At 50.1% G+C, this 12,737-nt stretch overlaps 1 protein-coding gene across 2 annotated transcripts in view; it reads left to right on the top strand.

The window, feature by feature from the left end:
• Positions 1-12,737, top strand: part of LOC140393222 (GDNF family receptor alpha-1-like) — a 300,335-nt gene that overhangs the window by 162,239 nt on the left and 125,359 nt on the right. The gene's annotated exons all lie outside the window — the stretch shown is intronic.

Raw genomic sequence — 12,737 nt, 5'->3', positions numbered from 1 at the left:
AGGTGCCTTGGATTTTTCTCCTATTACGCCCAGTGGGTCCCCCAGTATGCGGACAAAGCCCGCCCACTATTTAAGGCCACCATTTTTCCACTGGCAGCCAAGGCTCGCCAGACCTTCAACTGCATCAAGGCGGACATCGCCAAAGCTGCAATGCAACCAAGCAGGCAGACTGGTAGCGTTCCTTTCCCGCACCCTCACCACCTCTGAAATTCGACACTCCTCGGTCGAAAAAGAAGCCCAAGCCATCGTGGAAGCCGTGCGGCACTGGAGGCACTACCTCGCTACTAGGAGGTTTACCCTCATCACCGACCAACGATCGGTTGCCTTTACGTTTGACAATACGCAGCAGGGCAAGATCAAGAATGACAAGATCTTGAGGTGGAGGATCGAACTCTCCACCTACAACTACGATATAGTATATCATCCTGGTCAGCTCAACGAGCCCCTAGATGCCCTGTCCCACGGCACGTGCGCCAGCGCGTAAGGTGACCGATTACGTGCTATGCACGATGACCTCTGCCACCCAGGGGTCATCCGGTTCGCCCACTATATCAAGGCCCGCAACCTGCCCTACTCCACCAAGGAGGTCAAAGCTGTAACCAGAGACTGCCAAATCTGTGCAGAGTGTAAACCGCACTTCTATCGACCAGATAAGGCCCACCTGGTAAAGGCATCCCGGCCCTTTGAACGCCTTAGTATCGATTTCAAAGGGCCCCTCCCCTCCAATAATCGCAACACGTACTTCCTGAACATCATAGACGAGTTCTCCCATTTTCCGTTCGCCATTCCCTGCCCCGATATGACCACTCCCACAGTCATCAAAGGCCTGCATAGTGTCTTCACCCTGTTCGGTTTCCCCAGCTATGTCCACAGCGACAGGGGCTCGTCGTTTATGAGCGACGAACTGCGTCAGTACCTGCTCAGTAAGGGCATCGCCTCGAGCAGGACTACCAGCTATACCCCCAGGGGAAACGGGCAGGTGGAGAGGGAGAACGCGATGGTCTGGAAGACCGTCCTACTGACCCTACGGTCCAGGAATCTCCCGGTTCTCACTGGCAGGAGGTCCTCCCCGATGCGCTCCACTCTATTAGGTCCCTCCTTTGCACGGCCACAAACCAGACCCCTCATGACCGCTTGTTTGTTTTCCCTAGGGGAGCTACCTCAGGGGCCTCGCTTCCACCCTGGCTGATGACACTGGGTCCAGTCCTCCTCCAAAAACATGTTCAGAGCTATAAGACCGCCCCCCTGGTAGAGAGGGTCCAGCTCCTGCACTCCAACCCACACTATGCGTATCTCAGACACCCCGATGGCCGGCAGGATACCGTCTCCCTCCGGGACCTGGCACCCGCAGGCTCCGACACCACGACCACTACTGCATCCCCCAGTCCCGTCCAACCTCCCATGTTCAGCGGCCCTACCCCTATCCAACCTCCCATGTTCAGTGCCCCTACCCCGATATGGTTCTCACGCTCCCTCCCACCCGCCACACCGGTCCACAGGAATGAAGCTCCGGAAGAGCCGCTCCAGGAGTCCACACCTGTGCCTGCTCCGGGCCCAGCTCCACAGCCACCCGAAACGGCTGCAACACCAGTGCTTCGACGATCGCAACGTACGATCCGGGCACATGACCGACTGAATCTGTAAACCCGTCACCCCCGCCGGCCTTCACTTTTTAAACAGGGGGTGAATGTGGTGAATGGAACTACTGTTAATTCACCAGTGCACTGTGATATCATGTTACTGCTGTATCGTGTTACATTATGTGTTTAACCCTGTGGGCTCCACCTATGGGCCATTATACGGCTTCACCCACAGGGGGATATGTCAGGGCATGTACAGGCTCACCCATGGCTCCACCCCTTACAGGAAGTATAAAGGCAGCTGACCTACGGGGCTGCATTCATTGTTGTACCGGTCACAGGCAGGCTCAGTTGTAAGCTGATTAAAACCACGGTTTACTTCTCAACGTGTCTCTCAGTGAATCGATGGTCGCATCACACTCTATGGGCCCCTTCCAGCTCCAGGGGCCCCTGGAAGGACCCCGCTCCCATCAGCAAGTTTAACATGGTGACCACATAGGCCCCCACGTCCGACCCGTCCAGCCCCTCCGGGAGGCCCAGAATCCGCAAATTCTTCCGCCTCGACCGATTCTCCATCTCCTCGAACCGTTCCTGCCATTTCTTGTGGAGCGCCTCGTGCGCCTCCACCTTTACCGCAAGGCCTACGATCTCGTCCTCGTTGTCGGAGATCTTTTGTCGGACCTCGCGGATCGCCACCCCCTGGGCTGTCTGGGTCTCCAGCAGCTTGTCAATAGAAGCCTTCATCGGCTCCAGCAGGTCCGCTTTGATCTCCCTGAAGCAGCGCTGGATAACCTCCTGCTGCTCCTGCGCCCACTGCATCCATGCTGCCTGGTCCTCGCCCGCCGCCATTTTGCTCTTCTTCCCTCGCACCTTCTTTGGGTTCACCACCACTTTTTTAGTCGCCCCGCTCCTGGTCCAAGCCATACACTGTCGGGGAACTATTGCAATCTCCTTCCCACACCGGGAATCGTCGACAAAATTCCGTCGGGGGCCCTGAAAAGAGCCCAAAAGTCAGTTTTTAGCGGGAGCTGCTGAATGTGCGACATAGCTCCGCATAGCCGCAACCGGAAGTGTAGCATTGAGGATTGGTTAACATACAGAGCTCAGTTGGTAGGAATAAACAGGTCATTTGTGCAATGACAGGGTGTGAATAATGGAGTGTTGTAAGGTTCAGTCCTTGGCCTCAGCTATTTACAATACATATCAATCTTTTCGATGGGGGGTGGTGAGTGTAATTTATCCATGTTTGTTGACAATCCCAAGCCAGTTGGGACAAGTAAGCTGTGGCAGTGGGGAGGATGCGAAGAGTCTGAAAAAGGATATCGACCGGTTAAGTGGACAAGAAGGTGGCAGATGGAGTGTAATGCAGCAGAATGCTAAGTTATCCGCTTTGGCAGGAAGGATGGAAAAGAAGATTTTTTTTTAACCGAGAGACTGGTAGACGTTGGTAGACAGAGGGATTTGGAAGTTCTTGTACAGAATTCACAACAAATTAACATGCAGGTGCAGCAATTAGGAAGACCAACAGTATGTTTACCTTTCCAAGGGGTATGGAGGGCATAAGGTTAAGACAGCTGTAATTATTTAAGGTGGACAATTTTGTCCTCCTTGCCTAAGAAAACATATACTTGCCTTCGAGGTGGGGCAGCAAGTGTTCACTATGCTGATTCCTGAGGTGAGAGAATTTACCAATGAGGAAAGTGGGCTTATATTCTCTGGAGTTACGAGGAATGAGAGATGGTCTCAGTGAAACATAGATTTCCCGGATGATTTGATGGTGTGGATTTGGAAGGCCTGCTCGCCTGGCTGGAGAGTCTAGAACAAGGGACGGGATTCTCCGATCCCCCGCCGGGTCGGAGCATCGCCGGGGGGGCGGCTTAAATCCCGCCCCCGCCGGCCGCCAAATTCTCTGGCACCGAATATTCAGCAGGGGCGGGAATCGCGCCGCGTCAGTCGGCGCCCCCCCCCCCCCCGGCGATTCTCCGGCCCACAATGGGCCGAAGTCCCGCTGCTGTCATGCCAGTCCCGCCGGTGTGAATCAAACCACCTCCCTTACCTGCGGGATTGGCGGCACGGGCAGGACCCAGGATCCTGGGGGGGGGGGGGGGGCGCGGGGCAATCTGGCCCCGGGGGGTGCCCCCCACGGTGGCCTGGCCCGCGATCGGGGCCCACCGATCCGCAGGCGGGCCTGTGCCGTGGGGGCACTCTTTTCCTTCCACCTCGGCCACAGCTCCTGTGACGCTCCTGCGCATGCGCGGAATTCCGCCGCCCTGCGCGGTCCCTTCGGCCTCGGCTGGCGTGGCGCCAAAGGCCTTTCTCGCCGGCCGATGGCGCGTCAACCACTCCGGCGCAGGCCTAGCCCCTCAAGGTGAAGGCTTGGCCCCTAAAGCTGCAGAGAAATCTGCACCTTTGGGGCGGCCCGACGCCGGAGTGGTTCCCGCCACTCCATTCTGCCGGGAACCCCACCCCGCCGGGATCACATACAGGTCACCAACACTTGAAGGGGAGTGCAACCCTATTTTATTAAAAGGTTAACTATTTAAACATACTTGAACTGTGGGTAAATACGATACCAGCTTTAACTAAACACCTTTGCCTTGTCCTAACCAGTCGATGCACTCAGCACATGGTGAATGTCTGTGTTACAGGCTGTGAGCTCTGTCCTCCTAGCTAGCAGTTACTCGAATGAGCGGGAAAAGTGATGCCCTCTGTCTTTATAGTGCGTGTGCTCTCACTGGTGATTGGCTGCGGTGTTGTGTGTGTTGATTGGTCCCACTGTCTGTCCATCAGTGTGTGTCTGCACCATGATATACTGGTGTATATTATGACAGCACCGATTCTCCGCACCTCGGAGAATCGCGCGCCGGCGTCCGGCCGCTGATTCTGATCGGGTGAGACTGAAACAGTGAAGCAGCTGAGGGGTTCCACCGGTGAGGTGCAAAATGAGTGGAGCGAAGGAGGACAGGCCCACTTTTTTCTGTACTAGCTGCCGTAAAGCAGGTGAGTTTAAAGGGACCATTGAGAGGGAGATGGTAAGTTTCAAAGTCAATTAAATGGGATGTGGCAGTTCAGAGATTGGTAGGGGCTTGGGTATATGGTCAGGGGAGTTATTCTGTCGGCGGGATGCATTTGGTGGGCCGGGGACCATGCGAGTGGGTATTGCCAGAGCAATAGGGTATTGCCAGGGTATTGCCTAGGCATGATCTTCTCCCCCTGGGGGCTGTACTCACCTGTTCGCCTCTGGTGGGTTCTGCTCGCGAGCTGCACATTGTGGGGAACCTGTCATGACAATTGATGGCATGGTGGCACAATGTTTAGCACTGCTGCCTCACTACACCAAGAACCCGGGTGCATTTCCGGCCTTGGGTGACTGTGTGCAGTTTGCACGTTCTCCCCGTGCCTGCGTAGGTTTCCTCTGGGTTTTCTCCCACTGTTCAAAGATGTGCAGGTTTGGAGGATTGGTTGTGTTAAATTGCCTCTTAGTTTCCAAAAGCTAATTGGGGTTGCAGGGATGGGGGTCTAGGTGGGTGCTCTTTCAGAGGGCCGGTGCAGACTCGATGGGCTGAATCCAACAGGGGTGGGGCTGATAATGTCTGTGCAAATGGAGATCCAGACTCCCGTTATGTCATTGATGCAAAGCAGGGACAATTGATTGGAGACATCCCGCCAATGTAAAAGCCCTATTGGGACTCCCGTGGGACTTCCCGCCCTGTCGTCATTCCCAACTCCCGAAAACAGGAGTGGAAAATCCCCACCAAATATTAACCTGGCAGATCCATCCAAAGTTAGCAATTTAAATTGCTTTGTCGGATGGTCCGCAGCCCAGTGCAATTGTCCAGGGGAGGGTAGCCCTTCTGGGCAATTGCCAGGTAAACCCATACATGAAAACCTCCAAGAGGGATTCACTAGTACATCTTTGGGGTACCCTCAATTCCTACTCTGGGCAACCAGGACGTTATGGCTCAATGAATATATTCAATGGCCTGAATTTAATCCAGACGTCGGGGATCCTGCCCACTTGCTGGGAAGCCAGCAAGAGCCTCATGTTGCCACCTTTTGGGACGGTCCATCATATTGTTGCACTGTTGCTTCACAGCTCCAGGGCCCCAGGTTCCATTCCCGCTTGGGTCACTGTCTGTGCGGAGTCTGCATGTTCTCCCTGTGTCTGCGTGGATTTTCTCTGGGCTCTGGTTTCCTCCCACAAGTCCTGAAAGACGTGCTGTTAGGTGAATTGGACATTCTAAATTCTCCCTCCGTGTATCTGAACAGGCGCCGGAGTGTGGCGACTAGGGCTTTTCACAGTAACTTCATTTCAGTGTTAATGTAAGCCTACTTGTGACAATAAAGATTATTATTAATTTTTTTAAAATCTTCATTGTCACAAGTAGGCTTACATTAACACTGCAATGAAGTTACTGTGAAAAGCCCTAAATGATAGTAAGTGACAGTGGCATTTTTTCCCTGGGGTTGAGAAACATAATGCTACTCTTCAAAGACCTGCCAGCCAACCAGAGGCCCAAGACCAGTGAGGAAACCAGAACACAGATGAGTGAGCGCAGGATGTGATTGTGGGGAGGGGGTCTCAAACATGGGGGACAAGGAGGTTTGGAAGAAAGAGCAGGGAGTGACTCTTATTAGGTCCCTCCCCTGTCAGGGCCATCAGGTGTAGCATGCCTGACAGTGAAGGACACCTTCCCCTCCCCCGCGGGACCCCACTGGAGCCTGCAAGACAATGCTTTACTGGCTCCCCGCATGGTGACTGCCCTGCATGGTGAGACCATAAATTGGCATTAATGGTCTCAGTCAGCATTGGGGCAAGAAGGCCATTTACTAACCTACCTGCCCCATATTTAATCAGAGCAAAGCCAGGAAAGGGGCAGAGTCCCCACCACAATAGTCTACACCCACTCCTATTTCTTATGTACCCTGTATCCAAGTTTGTTTTTCCTATAATTATGCATTCTTAATTATGTTTGCCCCTCCCCCACCCTGCACCATCATTTCTAGCTTTAACTGAGACATCTATTAATTTTTCACATTTTTCTCCCATTTTCTCATAATCAGAGGCAGAGGTACATTTCTTGCCGCATCTTTCAATTGCCCACTCAATTGCTTCAAAACAGATGTTCCATTGTTCAACCTCTAAAACCAAAATATTCTTCATTAATTCCCAATTCAAAATACATGTTATTCATCCTTGTGTAATTTTTATCAATGATTTCACTGACTTTGTGAGACTATGCTCTCTACATGAAGAAAACGTTAGTTTTATTACAACAACATAGACCTACTCGCACCTTTCGCACAATGAAAAGTCAGAAGGTACTTCACAGGAGAATTTATAAAACAAAGTGTGAAACTGAGCCACATAAGAAGAATAGGTGAGATGTCCGAAAGCTTGAGTGAGGAAGAGAGGTATTATGGACATCGATGTGACAAATCCATTGGCGTGATTTCTGGGCAGTGGATTATTTAGCAGAGTTGCATTACCTTCTGTTAATCAGTATCACCTAGATTCTGCAGAATCCACACTTCTGGGAAACACCAGTCTCCCTGGGCCAACCATTATAAACTTAGAACAAAATGTGAAACTGCTATTATGATCTTTTTATCATTGTACCTGTTAGACTTAACATTGAGTAAGGGTTTGCATATTGTACATATTCCAAACCCCTGGATGCATTGATATTGAGTGATGAAATATAGTAACTGCAAAACAGTTGCTGATTCATCCAAAATGTGAAGATTGCAGGAATAGTTAAAATTGCTTTTTAAATCTTGCTACTGTTTGCAGCTTTATGATCCTCTGGGTAAAACAATATTACATTCCTGATAAATGACCAGCCCTGGGCACAATTCAGTGCTTGACTGTGCTCTCTCTAACAATCGTATTTAAGCCACTAGTTAACGCTTTAGATTTACTTTTTTGAAAAGCAACGCACACAAATTGACTACAGGAATATGTGGAAATGGAACACATTTCAGTTGTCTAAACGACTACAAATGTGTAATCAGATTTCAGAATTTTAACTTTGGAATTCTAAAGTAGAAATGTAAATTGCTTAAAATATCGAGCCAAATACTCCGATCTCTGTATTGTTGGAGCAGTGTTAAATCGGGGAATTTTTGACTGCAGCAGCAACCCAACAATCATTGCTGCTGTTCAGAGGATCCGGAGCATTATTTAGTCCTGATCTTAAAGGGTAGCTTTTTGTTGAAGTCACTTTATATAAGCACAAATTAACCATAAATTAACCTCAATAGGCGGAATCCAGGTTGACATATTCAATTTTTCTCACTTGAATATGTTTATGCTGGCGTTTCCCTGGGCGCAGGATCGAAAGGCTTCAGAGCCCCTGCCACAAATGTGGAGCAGGCGTATCAGCACTTGGGGGGGGGGGTTGGGCTCGGAGATTATCGAGTGTCCCGGGTGGTCGGACTCTTGGCAGGAGCGGTAACCTGGCACTCTGCCAGCTGGGCACCTTGGCAATGCCACCCTGACACTGCCAGGGTGCCCAGATGGCACTGCCAGGCTGACATGGGCACTTCCAGGGTGCCAGGCTGGCACACCAGGGTTCCAGTGTGCCAGGTTACCAATGCCAAGGATCGGACCCCAGGGTGCCCTGCCCTGATGAGGTGGGGTATGGGGAGGGGGGGGGGGGGGGGGGGGGGGGGGCTTGAGGATCCTTTAATTGGTAAGTTGGGACACTGGAGGGGGGGTCGGAGGGTGTCGGGAGGTCGGGTCACCATTTAAAAATCAGTCTAAGTGCGTCTTCGGCGGAGCATTCCTCGCTGAGGCCCCAAAAGAGAAGCAGAGTCTTGTTTAATAGCGGGATCATTCTCGGCATTGCAAGCGTCGGGAAACAACCCACTAAACGGGACCAAAACGGGACCCTGTTTTGATTCCATTAAATCACGCCCCTTATTTTAAAGGCAGTCAAGTTGTCATAGAGAGTGTACAGATGAGGTTACTAGGATGATATCAGGGATCAGAGATTTTAGTTATACTAGAGGCTAAGGAAACTCAGTAGTTTTTTCGTTATAGAACAGAGGTAATGAGGAAATCTGATTGGGATATTCAAAACTATTTCCGCATTAAAAGGCATAAACGTAAGAGCATCACAAAAAGAACAAAGCAAAAGGGTGCAAAAATTATGAAGAGGGTTGATAGGATGTGGAATGTCCCACCAGAGACAGATGTCAAAAGCAGAATCCATAATAACTTTAAAGAGAGGAGTCAATAGGGCAGCACGGTGGCGCAATGGTTAGCACTGCTGCCTCACAGCTCCAGAGTCCCAGGTTCGATCCCGGCCCTGGGTCACTGTCCGTGTGGAGTTTGCACATTCTCCCCGTGTTTGCCCCCACAACCCAAAGATGTGCCGGGTCTGCGGATTGGCCATGCTAAATTGCCCCTTAATTGGAAAAAATGAATTGGACACTCTACATTTTTTTTTAAAGGAGTGGATAAATATTTGAAAAATTAATCTTAAAATCCTAAGGAAATGGGACTAGGTTTTTTAGCAAACCCACACGGGCATAATGGGCCAAATGGCCTCCTTCTGTGCTGTAAATGCTTGGTCATATTGGCAGATGATTGTCAACTAAAATTCCCAATCTACTATTTCAAGAGGTATTAACACACTTAACTAAAAATGAGATTAAAATAATGAATGGAGCATTGTCACGCAAATGCAATAAGAATTCATCCACTCTTATCACCAGAAGTAATTTCTGAGCTCTGATTTTTCTAAAAGAGGGTAAATGTATTATTGATTATTACAGGAGACATCATCAGTAATAGTTAGATGTTTCACTAGCACTAATAAACATAAAACGTGTCAAGCCTCTGATATTACTCAGAAGAAGGATATTTTGCACATGCAATTTTTTCAAATATAAATTTTTAGTGATGTGCAGGGATGAAAAACATCTTTGTCAGTAAAACTTACATAAATTATTAAAAAGGAATATGCCTGGCAATTTTTAGATGAAAATATATCACCTACCAATTAGTTGCACATTTCATTGGGACCAGTCAATCTTCTGAGACAATTGCAAACAGGGTGACAAAGGCACCGGCAGTTTTCAGGTTCGGCATAATTGCAGGGTCCTGAGGAGAGGGGCAATAAAGAGGAAGTGAATGTGGATGGGGAGGAGAATGGTGAGGGTGAGAAGGAGGGAAAGGATTTGGGGAACGAGGCAAGGAGGAAAGGGAAGTGGAAAGGGAGAGAGATGAATTGGGGAGGCAGGTGAAGGACGGAGATAGAAGGGAAAACGGGAACTAGGTGGAGAAGAAGAGGAAAGGTGGCCTTGCCTTTAGCTGCGTAGGCCCTAACCCTGGAATTGTCTCCCTCACTTTCTTCCTTTAAGACACTCCTTTAAAGCTATGGGCTGGCTTCTCCGATTCTGTGGCTATGTCCGCAGGAACCTCTGGTCTTACGAACAGAAAGTCAGCGCCGCCCCTGCACTAATCCTCCGCCCGGTGGGGAGCTAGCAGCCGCACCGCGTAAAGCCCCCAGCTTTATCTGTGGCGGCTACACCGTACAGCACGGCACCGGCCACGCGCGGACAAGACCTGCCAAAAACGTTCCCCCTGTAACCCCCACTCGCTGCCACCCCCCCACCCTGCCAGCGGAACAGTTGCCCCCCCCCCCGACTGTGGCGGCGATGGACACAGTCCACAGCCGCCACACGAGGTCCCTGAAAGTTGTGAGGACACGCGCCCCACGCCGTCGGGGGAGGGCCTCAGGTGACATCCGAAGGCTGCCCTGAAGGGGTGCGGCGTACGCCGTTTTTGAGGGGGTAACGCATCAGAAAAACGGCGCCGCCCCCGATTCCAGCGTAAAAATGGATTCTCGGGCAGCACGGTGGCACAGTGGGTTAGCCTCATGGCGCCGAGGTCCCAGGTTCGAACCCGGCTCTGGGTCACTGTCTGTGTGGAGTTTGCACATTTTCCCCGTGTTTGCGTGGGTTTTGCCCCCACAACCCAAAGATGTGCAGGCTAGGTGGATTGGCCACGCTAAATTGCCCCTTAATTCGAAAAAAATGATTGGGTACACTAAATTTTATTTATTTTTAATGGATTCTCTGGCCATTCGCCGAACGCGATTTCGCAGTCGGCGATCGGAGAATCCAGCCCGTTATGTCTTTGACCAACATTTGGTCATGTGTCCTAATATCTCCTTATGTGGCTGTTTTATTACATTCCTATGACATCCCTCGGGATGTTTCGTCACCTAAAGGTGCTACATAAACACACATTTGTTATTGTTGTGAGGAGAACAGAAGAAGCAGGCCTGGAGGAAGATGTGAAAGGGGAAAAGTGTGGGAAAACAGGGTCTGAATGGAGCAACCACAAACCGATCAATAAGTAGATGTGAACTGTTTTTTACACACTCATAGGTTTGATTTTGCTGCTGTTGGGGAGGTGATAAGTACAGTTATCGTGCACAGTGGCATGGGGGTGGGGTGAAGGACAGGCCTCACTTTCTCAGAGCGATATTTTTATGGGTGGGAATGGAGGAGATAGAATTAAATAATATGTCGGTTGGATTGGGAGGATGAAGGAGGCTGTTTCAATGTTCCCCTCAAAAGGGATGAAGTAAAGGGCAGCGCAGTGGGTTAGCCCTGCAGACTCACTGTGCCGAGGTCCCAGGTTCGATCCCGGCTCTGGGTCACTGTCCGTGTGGAGTTTGCACATTCTCCCCATGTTTGCGTGGGTTTTGCCCCCACAACCCAAAGATGTGCAGGGTAGGTTGATTGGCCACGCTAAATTGTTCCTTAATTGGAAACAATTAATTGGGCACTCGGAATTTATTTTAAAAAAGGGATGAGATTAGATACCCTTCATTGTGGAAAATTGAGAAGATATTTTTATTTCAGAGGCGAATGTTAAGCGTTGCTCCAGTGGCAGGGGAGGGAGTTTCCGGTGGAGTCACTCTTCGTGTCTATGGATGAGGTGCGGTTGCAGATTAAATTGTATTCCCCGTTGGAAATTAAAGTAAGTTGTTTTCCATTCAGGAGGACAACTGAGTATTCATTTGTATTTTCCACAGGAGACTTGTCATGGTTTGGTGGTGTTTTCTTGTTTTTGTATTACTGGAATAGATCATACAGTTTTGATTCTGATCATGGAGATAATGGCGGAATTTATACTGTTGGGGAGATGTGTTTGCGTGTGTGTGCGGTGAGTTAAATCTCTGAAAAGCAAAGTTGGATCAGGACCATAATCAATATAATCCCACCCTATTTGAAATATTACCCAGACAGATTTGATAACAAGCGGGAAACTCTTTTGTAGCTGTTGGAAAGGTAAGTTAAGTGGTCAAAAAGGCCATGTTCTGTTTTAACCAAGGATTCTAGAGTTAATAGCTACTGAATCTATTTCCCAAGCTGCAAGGAGCTCACCAGCATCATGGTAGCCCAGTGGATAGCACTGTGGCTTCACACCGCCAGGGTCCCAGGTTCGATTCCCCGCTGGGTCACTGTCTGTGCGGAGTCGACACGTTCTCCCCGTGTCTGCGTGGGTTTCCTCCGGGTGCTCCGGTTTCCTCCCACAGTCCAAAGACGTGCAGGTTAGGTGGATTGGACATGCTAAATTGCCCTTAGTGTCCAAAAAGGTTAGGATGGGTTATTGTGTTACGGGGATAGGGTGGAAGTGAGGGCTTAAGTGGGTTGGTGCAGACTCGATGGGCCAAATGGCCTCCTTCTGCACTGTATGTTCTATCACCAAGAGAATGCCTGGGAGAGTGTTTCTGAAGTATAACTAATAGGCTGGGAAGCTTTTGATCAGTGAAACTGAACAGCTCCAGCCATGGCTAGGTGGGAGTCTGCTGCTCACAGAATTCCTTCTCAGAAAGTGCTTGCTAGGTGGTTGTCAACTGCTTGGAACTCACTTCACCTCATGCACTTGCACGCTACTCACATTCCCTGCTGTCAGCTTTTCACCATGACATGTGAGCAGCTTATGCAGCTCAACCTTGGACCTCCGGTGAAGATCAAGAGGAGCAGCAACATCATCAGCAGCACTACGAGGAGCAGGAGGAGCATCACCGGCGCCAGCTGCTTGCTCCTCAGAATTTCCTGGTGGACCATTGGTGACATCTACCTTCTGGACAAAAATCTCCATCTCAGTGGAGCAGATGGGCAGCACGCTAG

This window comes from Scyliorhinus torazame, chromosome 16 (assembly GCF_047496885.1).
Source record: "Scyliorhinus torazame isolate Kashiwa2021f chromosome 16, sScyTor2.1, whole genome shotgun sequence".
In the NCBI taxonomy this organism is placed as follows: domain Eukaryota; kingdom Metazoa; phylum Chordata; class Chondrichthyes; order Carcharhiniformes; family Scyliorhinidae; genus Scyliorhinus; species Scyliorhinus torazame.
Note: the sequence above shows the minus strand (reverse complement) of the source record. Positions and strands in the feature narration are given on the sequence as shown.